The 13410-nt window shown below is 42.1% G+C and overlaps 1 protein-coding gene across 1 annotated transcript in view; it reads left to right on the top strand.

Annotated features, from left to right (window-relative positions):
- The window catches only part of CNTN5 (contactin 5), a 2004044-nt gene that overhangs the window by 894404 nt on the left and 1096230 nt on the right, over positions 1-13410 (top strand). The window contains exon 4 of the mRNA XM_040340187.1: positions 7985-8062. The gene's annotated coding sequence lies outside the window, so the exon portion shown is untranslated. The remainder of the gene's footprint in view (positions 1-7984; positions 8063-13410) is intronic.

Here is a 13410-nt window from a genome sequence, read left to right on the forward strand (position 1 = left end):
AGCCTCGTACACATGCTCATTTTTCACGACAAGAAAACTGCTGGCAGAGCTTTTTTGCAGAGAAAACCGTTCATGTGTATGGTTTCTCGTTGAGAAAACTGTTGTGAATCTCGATGAGAAAAAAAGAGAACCTGCTCTCAATTTTCTCGTCGTGATTCTCGTTTGGCTGGTTTACGACGAGAAAAATGTTCGTGTGTATGCTTTTCCGAGTCTTAAAAACCCGGGCATGGTCAGAATCAAGTATGAGACGGGAGCGCACCTTCGGTAAAACTAGCGTTGGTAATGGATATAGCACATTTGTCACGCTGTAACAGACTGAAAAACGCGAATCGTCTCTCACCAAACTTTTACTAGCACGCAGTAACATGAGATTAGCAAAAGCAGCCCCAAGGGTGGCGCCAGTGGGTAGCTTTCTCCCTGGTGTGGAGTGTCATGCTCGCCTCCCTCCCCTGCAATACAGAAGAGTCAGGACGCCCACTAACACACAGCTTCTTTCTCTATCTGCAACGTACAGAGCGTCCTGACTCTCCTGTAGTCCAAGGGAGGGGGCAAGCACAACATTCCACACCAGGGAGAAAGCCTCGCATTACTGTGTGGAGTTACAGACAGAAGAACAGGAAGTGAGGATTTCTCAGAAGAAATAAGGACATTTAAAAGCAAAATAGAAGGATGAGGTAAGAAAAGGAGGACTGCACTAAGGTAATGGAAGCTATTTAGGAAAAAAAATTGTATCTTTACAACCCCTTTAATGTTCCATAGGATTTTTGGGTGTTCTCACTCTTTTTGTGTGCTCCTTTTACATATTTCATAATGTGCAAAAAATAAAAAATCCAGTTGGCACATTGGGAACCTTTCATAACACCTACAGCAGGTGTTCAGACCCTGGAACTCAAACACTTAGATTTCGCCAATAGAATGCCTAATGCTGCGTACACACGATCGGAAATTCCGACAAGAAAACCGTGGAGTTTGGCTTAAACTTGTGTTGCATACACACGGTCACACAAAAGTTGTCAGAAATTCCGAACGTCAAGAACACGGTGACGTACAACACTACAACAAGCCAAGAAAAATTAAGTTCAATGATTCCGAGCATGCGTCAAATTGATTCCGAGCATGCATGCTTTTCTGTGTGTCGGAATTGTATACAGACAGTCGGAATTTCCGACAAGAACTATTCCTGTCTGAAAATTTGAGAACCAGCTCTCAAATTTTTGCTGTCGGAAATTCCGACAGAAAATGTCCGATGGAGCCTACACACAGTCGGAATTTACGACCAAAAGCTCACATAGAATTTTTCTTTTATTAAGTAGTAAATAATCAAGTAGGTTTAGCGGGAACCCCTTATAATGCCCATAGCAGGTGTTTAGATCCTGGAACTCAAACACTGAGATCTCACCAATTTGGTGGACTAACTTATAGCTAGATTCAGAGAGAGTTACGGCGGCGTATCAGTAGATATGCCGTTGTAACTCTGAATCTACGCTGTCGTAAATTTAAGTGTATTCTGGAAACCAGATACGCTTAAATTAGGCTAAGATACGAGCGGCGTAAGTCTCCTACACCGTCGTATCTTAGGGTGCATATTTACGCTGGCCGCTAGGTGGCGCTTCCGTTGTTTTCACCGTAAAATATACAAATGAGCAAGATACGCTGATTCACGAACGTACGTGCGCCCGTCGCAATTAGTTACGCCGTTTATGTAAGAGATACGCCGGCGTAAAGATAAAGCTGCTCCCTAGGTGGCGCAGCCCATGCAAGGTATGGACGTTGGAACACTCCTATCTTTTTACGTCGTTTGCGTAAGTCGTACGCGAATAGGGCTGTGCGTAAGTTACGTTCACGTCACAGGCATTGAGTCGACGTATCTTAGGCATTCTATCCGACGCATGCGCACTATTCGTAAAAAACGTCAAATACGTGGGGTCACACTAAATTTGGTTAAAACATGGCCACATCATCCACATTTGAATTAGGCGGGCTTACGCCGGACCACATACGCTACGCCGCTGTAACTTAGGGCACAAGTTCTTTCTGAATACGGAACTTGCGCCCTAATTTACAGCGGCGTAACGTATCTGAGATACGTTATGCCCGCCGACAGATACACTCTTGTATCTGAATCTGGCTATTAGTGTCACTTGGGAGTTTTGAGTGTTTTTACCTTCCTTTGTGTGCTTCTTTTACATATTTCATAATGTGAAAAACAGTAAAAAAATAAAATATCCGGCAGGCAGAATGAGAACTCTCAAAAATGCCCACAGCAGGTGTTTAGACTCTGGAACTTCCACAATGAGATCCCACTTAGGCTGCATTCACACTATAACGCAACGTATTGTACCGCTATTTGCCGCGACAAAACAAGTCGTTTTAACCTTTTTTTTTACAAAACATTGTTAACATTGTTGTCTATGCTGAACTCCGAAAGCCGCCTGAAAAAAAAGGGTCCGGGACTTGTTTTGAGCTTCAGGCGTATGGCGTTTCGGCGTTCGGCGTGGAGATGTGAACCATCTCCATAGACATCAATGTTAAATCATCCCTCCAGTGGCACGAGCGTCGGGCGTAAATACGCCAAGGTGTGAATGCAGCCTAATAGAGTCCCAGGGAGGTATGAGGAATTGTCAGTAACCACCAAAAAAAAAAAAAATCCCTTTTGGTAGACCACTAGTATGTTTTTGAGAGGAATTCTTTATAGTACGTTACAGGCAGGTATAAGAGAATGCTTTTTGCTGCTTACAGCAAAAGTGTTAAAGTGCATAATTATCTTGATTTACTGACATTTTAATTACCCTCGCCATCAATACCCATTGGGAAAAGCATGTTCTGAGCTGTCGTATCAATAAAGCGACATATATCGAGGGGAGGTGTAAGAGGTAGGATGAGCTGCCTGCAAAGGACTTGGGAAGAGGAGGCATCACATCTTATTATACACCCTCCCCCAGTCTAGTCACCAGTCACTGAATCATGGTCGCTGATCCTCTCACATGCAGTCACTGCGAAGCACAGGCTGCAAATAGAAGTAACCATGGTTTGTGTTGTACGGCAACCTTTCATATAATCGTTAAAGAGCAGCCGGAGACTGAGGCAGGAGACGCTACAGAAGGATTGCGGAATGATGAGCATTGGAGTCATCTAAGGTGAGGATCTCATGATTTACAATAGCAAGGAGTTATCTTTTTAATCTCTGTTAAGTTCATTGTCTGGACTCATCAGGTTAAGGCATTTATAAAAAGTGAAATCTTGATGTATTGTCTTTTCTTGTGCAGGCTTTATTAAAAGTCACACATATGTTGGATGCTAGGGATAACTAACGGATGAACACTTCTATCGTTATAGAAATCTCATTTCCCTTCAAGTAAATGAATCAGTAAACTGCTATTGCTATCTTGGAAACATTACAATTTTGCCATTTAGCAATAGTTTAACTTAAATTAGGGATCTTAAAAAATTGAAGTTTGTGTAAAATGTACAATAAACTTATATTGTTGGCTTCCATTTGGGCTGTTAAGGCCTCATGCAAACTGGACGTTATAATAACCTTATAAAAATGGCAGTAGCTTTGCAGAGAGTTTTTCAAAGTTTTTCAGTGTTTTTGCAATAGCTTTTTTTGCATTTTTCAGCATTTTTCAGCGTTTTTAGTGTTAGCACTTTTAAAGCGGGGGTTCACCCTAAAATTAATTTTTTGCCTAACCTATCTCTAGCCTTAATAAAGGCTTGTAGTGTTGTCAATTTTTTTTTGTGTACACTTACCTGTCTTCAGCCGCACTTCCGGGTCTTCTTCCTTGCGGGGAGTGGGCGTGTCGCTCCTTTTCCCCGACGGGGGAGCTCTGCATAGATGATTGACGTGCGCGTCATCGCCTTCCGAAAATATCCGACGGGGTCTCGGCTCTTTACGGCGCCTGCGCCTGCCGTGTAGAGCTGACTGCGCAGGCGCCGTAAAGTGCCGAGTCCCACTCGGATATTTTCGGAAGGCGATGACGCGCACGTCACTCATCTATGCAGAGCTTAGGAACGCCTATTCCCCGGGGGAGCGAGAACCCGTAAGCCAGGTGAAAACGATGAAAAAAGGTAGGTAAAGACCGAAAAAAAAAAAACAGCATACTGTTGATGTCAGCAGTATGCTGGATAGAACAGTTTTTTTTTTTTTTAGGGGGAACCCCCGCTTTAAGCGTTTTTTTTTTTTCAATGGGATCAAAAACATAAAAAAAATAACACTGGTGAGCCGAGTTTTAGAGCGTTTATTTGCGTTTTTAGCCATTTTTGACGTTAGAGTTTTTTTACAGCAGAAAAACTCCTCTCAGAACCCACTAGTCTTGTGTTTTTTTTTTCCCAGGCAAAAACAATTAATAACAGCCTATGTGTGCATGGACACATAGGTTAACATGCTGGAGAGTTTATTGACTGCAGAAAAAAAAACATCTTAAAAAAAAATAGCAGCTGTAAAAACATCCAAAAACTTCCAGTGTGCATGAGACCTAAATGTACCATTGAAAGCATTTTGTGTTAGCTGTTCATAATATATATAAAAAAAGTAATAATTATATTAGAAGATTGTATTCGAATTTCACAGATCTCCTGTGTCATGCAGTGTTATATTTGGCAGCATATTTTGATTTAGTTTTAGTCTTATACCGTGTACACACGATCGGAAATTCCGACAAGAAAACCGTGGATTTTCTTCCGATGGAATGGTGGCTCAAACTTGTGTTGCAAACACACGGTCACACAAAATTCCAACCGTCAAGAAAACACGGTGACGTACAACACTACAACGAGCTGAGAAAAATTAAGTTCAATGATTCCGAGCATGCATCAAATTGATTTCGAGCATGCATGTTTTTTTTTGCGGAATTTCCAAAAAATAACTTTTCCCGCCTGAAAAATTGAGAACCAGCTCTCAATTTTTTGCTGACGGAAATTCCGACAGAAAAAGTCAGATGGAGCATACACACGGCCGGAATTTCCACCAAAAGCTCACATCGAACATTTCTTGTCAGAAATTCCGACCGTGTGTACGCGGCATTAGTCTTTTGACTAAAATTCAGTTTTAGTCCTATTTTAGTCATCCGCAATTGTTTTAGTCATATTTAGTCGATTAAATCAGCGGTACATTTTAGAATTTAAAATCGAATGGGTTTAATTAAATTGTAATGCATTATTTAAGCATTTTGCTAGAATTCCCAAACGTATTATTTATACTGGAGTAAAATATTCTAATATGTTTGATATTTATGGTATTAAGGTTTGAACAAACTCACAGATTTAGCCGCTCTGGATGGTCTGAGGAGGCCTGTAATGCACAGTCCTCTGGATGGTGGTCTCAGGAGACCTGTAATGCACAGTGCTCTGGACGGTGGTCTCAGGAGGCCTGTAATGCACAGTCCTCTGGATGGTGGTCTCAGGAGGCCTGTAGTGCACAGTGCTCTGGACGGTGGTCTGAGAAGGCGTATAATGCTGCACAGTGCTCTGGACAGTGGTCTGAGGAGGCCTGTAATGATGCACAGTGCTCTGGACAGTGGTCTGAGGAGGCCTGTAATGATGCACAGTGCTCTGGACGGTGGTCTGAGGAGGCCTGTAATGCTGCACAGTGCTGGATGGTGGTATGAGGGGAGACCTGTAATGCATAGTGCTCTGTGATGGTGGTCTAAAAGTCCTGTAATGCTGCACAGTGCTTGATGGTGGTCTCAGGGGAGGCCTGTAATGCACAGTGCTCTGTATGCCAGTGGTAAGAGGAGGCCTGTAATGAACATAGTGCTCTGGTTGGTGGTCTGGGGAGACACCTGTAATGTACACACTCACAGTTCTCTGATCTAGATGGTCGTGGATTGGAACTCTCATCAGGAGTCCTGTAATGCACAGTGCTGCTCTGAATGGACAATTGAGGAGGCCTGTGATGCTGCACAGTGCTAACTGCTAAGCATGGAGCTCTGTGGAAACCGGAGGTTAGCAGGGGTAGACATCCCTCCCTCACAGTTTAGTTTAATTTTTGTTTGTTAACTAAAACGGAATTGATTTTTTTTGTTATAGTTTTTGTCAGTGGACAAAAACGTCACTGTAAAAGGGCCACTGACGAAAATGTTGATGAAAATGTTTTCGTTGACAAAATTAACACTGGTGTTATGTGCACACTTCCTGTACTATCTCACAAAGTCTGTCCAGTTTTTGTCTTGCACTACAGAGCAATTGGTACCTATGATGTGGAGATTATGACAATGAACAGGATTCCGTCGTTTAACTACAGACAACTGGGCAAGGCTGATGGCAATTTTTGAAATTCAAGTTCACAACAAGGCTGAATAAAATAAAAACAGTGAATAAAGCATGGAAAAATGTGCACATATTTTTTCACTTCTACCTTTCTTTTATACTGACTTTGTAAAGTAACAGATGCAATAATTTAAAGTGGCAGAAGGATTTGATTTTGAAACAAGGACAATGAGGGACTGGAAGCCCCCCGTGGACTCAGGGACACCTCAACTGGTAGAGAAGGTAGAGAGTACATAATCCATGGTCCTCTTAAGACACTGGCCATGTTTTCATTAATGAAAAGGTATTTTAATGCAAAACTCAGAAAACAAGACAAGGACTGCTCTTGCAGAGCCCACTATCCCAACCTGCACGGTAAAACTTACATGATTATTTAGTGTAGAGGTATAGGGTTAAGGTGTATTACTTACCCTATCTCTCCAGTGCTAACTCCATTGTCCCCGTTCTGCTGCTGTCCTCATCTACCCAATGATCCAGTCTGTGGACAGTCCTTTTCTGTCATCACCTACAATGCATATCTATTAACCCTGCATGAGCATGTGGCAATGACTGAGAGTGCCTTAGAGAGGCAGCAGGGCATAGATTGAGGGAGCCTGCCAGAGCCAGAAATAAGGTAATTATTGCATCTTATCCCTGAACCATAGACTAAACAAGCATTCAACTCTTGCAGTGTTGGGGCAGGGGCAGATTATGTCTAAGGCCCTGTACACATGATCAGTCCAAACTGATGAAAACGGACTGAAGTTCAGTTTCATCGGTCCAAACCGACCGTGTGTAGGCCCCATCGGTCTGTTGTCCTTTGGTCCAAAAACAGAGAACTTGCTTTAAAATTGGACCGATGGACACCTGACCGATAGGTCAAAACCAATGGTTAGTACGCAAAAGCATCGGTTCCAAACCCGCGCAGGCTCAGAATCAAGTCGACGCACGCTTGGAAGCATTGAACTTAATTTTTCTCTGTACGTCGTGTGTTTTACGTCACCGCGTTGGACTCGATCGGTTTTTGAACTGATGGTGTGTAGGCACATCAGACCATCAGTCAGCTTCATCGGTTAACCGATGAAACGGACCTTCAGTCCGTTTACATCAGTTTGGACTGATCGTGTGTACAGGGCCTAACTCTCGCAGTTCAAATTTAAGGTATTTTTCAAGCAAAGCATCAGTAACAAATCACAAGAGAACAATAAAAAATGGTGTGATGCTTCAAGAAGGATTCAATGATAATGACAATTTAGTGTTTACGTGACAATTTGTGACATTATTTACACAGTCACTCATCAAGATTACTGACTGTATCATTACACTTACAGACATCCAATAGAGAGAGAGAACCTCAAACATATTGCACAAAATCTATAACAACACTTAGACACAACACATAACTCATTTTCATGTTTTCATATAGACAAAAGATAATATGATGAAACAATAGCAGAATGTGTATTTATTGAAATCACCCTCTTTTTCCCTTTACCATGGCTTCATTTTGAAAAGAAGTTTGTGCTGTATAAATGAACAGATAAAAATCTAGCAGGTTTTGTGCTGATTTATGTGTTTGATTTGGTTGTGCTCTGGAAGTGTAAATTCTATGAGGTGTTAGCATTATGGGAGTGGAGGTGATGACAGCGCTGTGAAGATTTACTTTCAAAAGGGAAAATGTTAAAAGAAAAAAAAAACTGTACCAAGCTTTTAATCTTGCACTTTTCTCCTTTTCTAGATTGGACATAAAACAATCTCTTAAAATTGGATCTACCCTTTGTTGCTGGCATCCATTGCTTCGAAAATATTCGAGAGGGTAAGTCTTATTCAAAACGGAATTTTTCTTAAAAGCTATTTCACACAAGGGACGTAAACAATGTGATGTGTAAACTGAAATATCTGTTAGCAGCTCAGGTTTGTTATTTGTTATTTTAAATACCGTGGCTGTTGTGATATGGGCAGTATAAAGATTGCAACAAATAACAGAAGAATAAGAGCCGGTTCATACTGGGGCAGCACGACTTTGGGGGCGACTCGGCAAGGCGTCCTGAAGACGACTTCAGAGGCGACTTGCAAAATTACTTCTGTATAGAAGTCAATGCAAGTCCCCCCGAGTCGCCCCCGAAGTTGTACAGGAACCTTTTTCTAAGTCGGTTTGACTTGCGTCGCTCCTATTAGAACGGTTCTATTGAATAGAATGGGACTCCACTTGTCCCTCGGCTGAGTCGCCTGACGAATCGCCCCAGTGTGAACCGGCTCTTAGCAATGGCGCTTTATAAATAAATGTTAATTATCGTTGTGTATTGACGATGCTTAAGCTTGTGTAAGAGGGGATTTTCGCTAGTTATAATGTGCTTCCTTCTGAAAGTATGAAAATATGCATTGTAATCAGAACCTTTTTTTTTTTAAGGTGAAACATGTTGGATTTTGGGGCACTTTAATAGCACTGGGTATTTTTTTTCCAGAGTATAGGGTATTTAGTAGGGTTGCCCCGATACCAACACTAGTATACTAGTCCCGATACTGAGCATTTGTCCGAGTACTTGTACTCGGGCAAATGCTCCGATGCTTCAACCGATACCTGGACAGTCAGGGTGATCAGTGCGGTGGTGGAGTTACAAGCACCGATGACCGCTGACTGTCCCCATATCCTCCTCCAGCCCCCATCTGTTCTGCTGCTGTACCCCTTTGTGCTTCTCTCTCCCTCCGTGTCCCCCTCCGTGCTGCTCTCTCCCTCCAGTTCCCCCTCAATGCTGCTCTCTCCCTCCATGTCCCCCTCCGTGCTGCTCTCTCCCTCCCTCTGTGTCCCCCTCCGTGCTGCTCTCTCTCTCTGTGTCCCCCTCCATGCTGCTCTCTCCCTCCGTGTCCCCTCCGTGCTGCTCTCTCCCTCCATGTCCCCCTCCGTGCTGCTCTCTCCCTCCGTGTCCCCCTCCATGCTGCTCTCTCCCTCCGTGTCCCCTTCGTGCTGCTCTCTCCCTCCATGTCCCCCTCTGTGCTGCTCTCTCCCTCCGTGTCCCCCTCCATGCTTCTCTCTCCCTCCGTGTCCCCTTTGTGCTGCTCTCTCCCTCCATGTCCCCCTCCGTGCTGCTCCCTTCCTCCGTGTCCCCCTCCATGCTGCTCTCTTCCTCAGTGTCTCCCTCCGTGCTGCTCTCTCCCTCCATGCGCCCCTCCGTGCTGCTCTCTTCCTCTGTGTCTCCCTCCGGTTCCCCCTCCGGGCTGCTGTGATCACTGACTCTGTCCATTCATATAACTGAAACATTGTAAACTGTGTTTACAATGTCTCAGTTTATGAATAGAGAGGAGTCGTTGTCTTCTCTCCATGCATTTTCAGCGCAGCTGAAGCTGCAGAGAAAGGGACTGGGGAATCTGTGCCCCTAGTCATTTTCTTTGTCTCAAAGGGGAGATGAAATTATTTGCAATAAATAATAATTAAAAAAACTAATTGTAAAAAATAAAAAATATATTTTTTTTTATAAAAAAACACATTGACACTGTCCACCCCCCCTTAAAAAAAAAAAAGAATTGTAAAAAATATATATATATATATATAAATTGTAAAAAAAAAAACTAATTATAAAAAATAAAAAAAAATACTGACAAATGTGCCACTGTCACATGAGATTAAAAAAAATTATCGGTATCGGCGAGTACTTGAAAGAAAGAATCGGTACTTGTACTCGTTTTTTTTCAAAAGGTAAGATCAGGACAATCCTAATATTTAGTTAATTCATAGATTACTAGGAAGGTAAGAAATGTTGAATATACTAGGCTGAGTCTCATGGGCTTTTGAAGCAATATGTTATTTGCAGCCAGTTAAGATAATTTTCCCATTTACTCTCTGTAGGATATGGGTTGGGGATCGTTTCAATAATAATATTTAAATGGAATAGAATAAAAGTGATTATTTTTTTTTATTGTAAAGGAAAAGGCAACTTCCAAGTCTCACAAATATCCACACACAAAGTAATAAAAATACAAAGCAGAACTGATAAGGTGCAAATTCCAGTTTAGTAATCTATGTTAGAGGACTGAAATGCAAAGGCCAGGCTGCCCTGTCCAAGAACATAAGAGATTTAAAAGAAACTTATAGAAGTCCTACTACAGTACCTCCCCAACCCCTGAAAGGGCAATGAAAACATAAGCAGTCATGCATCAGTCTGATCCATTTGGGAGAGATCCCGGTTAGGTAACCCACTGAGGGAGTATGGGAGTATATGCCCCCACGCAAGCCCTGAGTGTACCAGAAATTTTAACTATAAACAGAAAGAGTAGAGAAAAGGAAGAGAAAGTCAAGAGAGAAAGGATACAGAGTATCTACTATCTATCTACTGATACGCTGGCGTACTTTCAAATTTCCCGCGTCGTATCTTTAGTTTGAATCCTCAAACCAAGATACAACGGCATCTGGGTAAGGTCCGACAGGCGTACGGCTTCGTACGCCTTCGGATCTTAGATGCAATACTTCAGTGCCCGCTGGGTGGAGTTTGCGTCGTTTTCCGCGTCGGGTATGCAAATTAGCGATCCACAAACGTACGCGCGGCCGTCGCATTTTCTAACGTCGTCTGTAGTCAGCTTTTTCCAGCGTATAGTTAAAGCTGGTATTTTGCGGCGTATAGATAGACTTGCCATGTTAAGTATGGCTGTCGTTCCCGTGTCGAAATTTGAAATTTTTATTTTTTTTGTGTAAGTCTTCCGTGAATAGGGATGGACGTAACTCACGTCTAAGTTAAAAAAATGACGTCCTAGCGACGTCATTTAGCGCAATGCACGGCGGGAAATTTCGGAACGACGCATGCGCAGTTCATTCGGCGCGGGGACGCGCTTCATTTAAATGAATCACGCCCCCTACCCGCCGATTTGAATTCCGCCACCAGAAATACACTACGCCGCCGTAACTTAAGGCGCAAATTCTTTGAGGATGCGAAGATCCGCCAGGTAAGGTACGGCGGAGTAGCGTATCTCTGATACGCTACGCCCATCTAATTATCTGTGGATCTGGGCCATTAATTTTAGGCAAACATTTTTTTTTCCTTTACAACTCCTTTAAACCTATAAATAGACAATTGACAACAGGGATATAAAGTACTTACCGGTACTTTTCATCCTTCCATGTCCTCAATAAATGGCTTATAATTTGAATTGTAGAAACGTTTGATTAAGTGAATATATTTGTAGGAAAATAATATGGGGCATTAGAGGCTGACAAATGTGTGCTTCGATATATGTATCTAATCCCCCCCTTGTATGAAGCCTGCTTGTGAAAGTGAAATGTGAAACATATGTTCTTCCATATAACATGATATATTATTTTTGAATAAGGATAAGGTAGGATTAACCTCTTTCAAAGCATTAGTGACATACAATGTCATAAGTAATATCTACCTCACAACACTTGTTCTCTGTTCCTGTAATTAATGCCGGCTTTAGTTGGTTATCCTTGTCGAAAATCATTCATCCTAAGTAGGTGTAGGAGAGCTTTTGGTTCATGAGGGCCCCTCATGTGTTAGTATGGTAGTAGAGATTGTGGATAGAGATATAGTGATATAAGTAAGTAAAGTAATCATATCTAAGCACCTGTATATATGTATATATATGTAAATTGTAAGAATTTATAAAAAGCCTTCACGTGCATGCATAATTTCATAATTGTGTGCTTAGTGTAAGTCATGGTTAATTTTGTATTAAATAACATGGCTTGGCTCCCAGCCTGCAGTCTTATTTCCCAATATAGATTTATCAAACTCATGACAAAGGCACTTACATTTTTTTTTTTTTTTTAGATGCTCATAGTGTATGGTAATGATAATATAAAACTTCTCATAATTATTCCATTTGCTCTATTGAATATTCAATTCAAAATGATATGCTTTTTGCCACTGCTATATGTTAATAGTATGATTGCCATTTCTCGCTATTCATTCCCAGTTCTCAGTACACCTCCCTCTATGATATGGGGAGGAGGAGAAGGGCAAGTGTTCTGTAGTCCTTATAGACCACAAGGGAGATTTACTAAACAGCTCTCAGAATCTGGTGCAGCTGTGCATGGTAGCCAATCAGCTTCCAACTTCAGTTTGTTCAATCAGGCCTCGTACACACGACCGAGTTTCTCTGCAAAAACCAGCAAGAAACTTGCTGGGATTTTTTTTTTGCCGAGGAAACCGGTCGTGTGTGCATTTTGAAACTGTCGAGGATCCTCTTGAGCCAAAAAGAAAGCATGTCTTCTTTTTCCTCGACGGGAATGGAGAAACTTGCCTTGTCGAGTTCCTCGACAGCCTAACAAGGAACTCAACGAGGAAAACAATGTGTTTTGCCCGTCGAGTTCCTCGGTCGTGTGTATGAGGCTTCAGGCTTTGACAATAAAATCTAGAAGCTGATTGGTTTATAGGCAAAGCTGCACCAGATTTTGCACGCTTCGGTTTTAATAAATCTCCCCCCATGTGTCCTAGGGTTTCTTCTGTGATTTCCAGTCTCAAAGGGAATCTTGGATCAAAGTAACTATGTATAAAATATCCCTACCTGGAATTTTGTGTGAAATTTCTAACAGACGGTTATGTTGTGAAATGTATTTGTTACTGGTGAATTCTGAGGCTTTGTATTAGGAATCCCATGCCATTTTTACCAATGGACAGCCCACGTGGAGCAGCAAGAGAATGCCAGTGACCACTGTGCACAGAATCCCCTGTGAGTTAAAGTAGTGAGCCATCATCCAAAGCAAGGTTACATTTACAGACCACTATATTACCAAAAGTATTGGGACACCAGACTTTACACACACATGAACTTTAATGGCATCCCAGTCTTAGTTTGTAGGGTTCAATATTGAGTAGGCCTTCCCTTTGCAGTTATAACATCTTCAACTCTTCTGTGTAGGCTGTCCACGAGGTTTAGGAGTGTGTCAATGGGAATGTTTGACTATTCTTCCAGGAGCGCATTTGTGAGGTCAGGCACTGATGTTGGATGAGAAGGACTGACTCGCACTCTCCACTCTAATTCATCCCAAAGTTGTTCTATCAGGTTGAGGTCAGGACTCTATGCAGACCAGTCAAGTTCCTCCAGCTCAAATCTGCTCATCCATGTCTTTATGGACCTTGCTTTATGAACCACACCAAAATGGAAAGTTCACCTTTAAGAACATTACATTTTTGTCAGGTTTTTTTTGGGGGG

This window comes from Rana temporaria, chromosome 2 (assembly GCF_905171775.1).
Source record: "Rana temporaria chromosome 2, aRanTem1.1, whole genome shotgun sequence".
In the NCBI taxonomy this organism is placed as follows: domain Eukaryota; kingdom Metazoa; phylum Chordata; class Amphibia; order Anura; family Ranidae; genus Rana; species Rana temporaria.